This window comes from Pygoscelis adeliae, unplaced genomic scaffold, assembly GCF_000699105.1.
Source record: "Pygoscelis adeliae isolate BGI_AS28 unplaced genomic scaffold, ASM69910v1 Scaffold186, whole genome shotgun sequence".
Classification (NCBI taxonomy): Eukaryota; Metazoa; Chordata; class Aves; order Sphenisciformes; family Spheniscidae; genus Pygoscelis; species Pygoscelis adeliae.
In genome coordinates, this window is record NW_008825071.1 from 8,149,073 (window position 1) to 8,151,475 (window position 2,403).

Genomic DNA, 2,403 nt, shown 5'->3' on the forward strand with positions numbered 1-2,403 from the left:
AGATTTGCAAGGAAGTTTCTTAGTCATTTGAAATAATTTATGCCTGCAGTAGGTGAACACCAGAGGGCTCTTTAGACTAATGCAAAATAATAGTGTCATGTTTATAATTGAGGACTAGTCTGAGGCATTTTGTTATCTTGAATTAAATAATCAAAAACACTGTTTTCATTAGAATAGTGTAAGGCTTTCCTTTTCAAGAAAAAATAAATCAGTGTCTTTGAAAGAAGTATAGCCTGTTATTATGTAGCAAGTATTTGAGTTTTTGAAAAGTGGGGCCTTTATATGTAGTCAACCAACTGGTGTAAATTTTTACACATTTTTCTGATTAGCAGTCAAGATTTTTTTCATGTTCCTGTTCCACGTGCTTTATTTTAAGATAACTACATGGTTTATATTTCCTTCTGCTTGTCTGTCAGCCTTTAAGAAAAACGTGGTAGTTAATTTATAGTAGCCCTTGTATTATGAAGCCCAAATTTGCATTGCATTGTACTATACATGATCACTGTTCACAGAGGTGAGTGTAAAATGTAGCTGTGCTTGTTTGAAAGTGTTTTTCAATCGCTTTATACTTGCTTTTCAAAAGAGGGTCAAACATACATTTTGTGGATGTGAAGAATGATTCTTAGCTGGTGTGAATTTCTAGTGCAGTCTGGAAAGGCTTTGTCATCTTACACTGACTGAAATTTGGACCCAGTGTGTTTATTCCAGTGTCAACTGATACCATTTGGGGGAAAAAAAAAAAAAAAGCCGAAAAACCTGCTCTATGTTGATGGAGAAAAAACGTAAAATAGCACTAAAATACTATAAGCTGTAGGGGGAACGGTGATCTCATTGTCTCGGTTTACACAGTCTTTGTAATCAGATATATTTTTTCATACATCCTCTTGATTTTTCCTTTTAAAGTGGTTCTTGAGCATAATTTGTTCTAGTGTTTTTCAATGACACTGTGGTGTTGTAGAAGATAATTGATATTAGAGAAAGGGAGAGACATTACAAATTGAATTAGTTATTATGATACCCAATTTACATCACTCTAGGCAGCATAATTTTATATTGTCAGAGGGAAGCCTGAAATTATGCACCAAAATTAATACAACTGTGCTTTGAAATTTAGAGCTTTTACATACACACAAATGTACACACTCGTTTTGAGAAGAGTTTGTAGAGAACAATGCGTAGGTTGCTTGTTTAGAAAAATGAAGGGCATATTTTTCCCTATGGCAAGTCAATCATTGAAAAAGCAAATGAGACTTGAAAGGTAGGTTGAGAGATAGTTGGTTCATGGGACCGATGTCCTAGAAACCAGTGGAGGTTTTTCTGTGTTAAATAATATTGGCAGCAGCAGAGTAATTTTACTTGAGAGACTTTTTTTGGCTGTCAAACACTCCCCATTTTCTTGGATTTTCCTGGCCCTGCTGTACTGCTTCCAGCCACAAGTATATTGCAACTTATTTTTAGCCCTTGGTGTGGTTGTTCTGTACAAAACATTCAGCCTCCAAGTGGAATTTTTGGAAGTAAAGAAATGTAATGGTGTAGTGGGCACAAAAGTAGGAGATCTATTTGAACTGTTTCAAGATAGGAGGGGGGGGGGATATTTCCATTTGGCTTTTCTTTCAGATTCCTGGGACTTGGTGACTCAAAATATCCATTATCCAAAAGGAGGCTATGCATTTACAGGGAAGAATTAAACAGGTCAGGGAAAATTCTGGCTGATGGCGAGTGAAGTGTTAACTGACCAGAACAGCCTCCAGAGAGAGCAGGGAAAGAACATCGTTGATCCATTTTGTAATTCTCTCTCCTCCAAGTCCCATCAAGCTCATATTACTCTTCTTACATGCCAGAAGCTCCTGAGGGAAGTGGGAGAGAAGGAATGTATGGAGAACAGTATCTAAGGGTGATGGGAGGGGAATTAGGGTGCTTTGCCTGCAGGGAGAGAGGTGGGGAAAGAGGATACAGTTTTGAAAAGTAATAGGCAGAGGTGTCCGCTGTACCGAGGTCAGACTGGGAGGAGGAGGGTGGGAAGTTAGGGGGGAAAGAGGAGAAGAAAACCTGCTACCAGCCCAAATCATGCCCGACGGCTCCTAAACCTTCTCCCCCACTCAGAACCCTGTAATTCCTTGTTGGCATCCACTCCCTAGGGATATTTGGGAATCCCTCCAGACCTCTTCCAGGTCTTCAGCCTTACTCCCCTACAGTCCAATAACTTCACCACCTACCATAACCCCACTCCTAGCACCTGCACCCTGCATATACCCCCGCTCTGCTGCTGTTCCCAAGTTGCATATTGCTGGGATGAGGACAAAATTACTTAATTTCTTCTCATCCTCAGGGCAGTAACATTTAGTTTTGCCTGTCTTGCTGAAGAGCCTTGAAGTGATTCTGTGGAGAATAGCATGGGTCTCT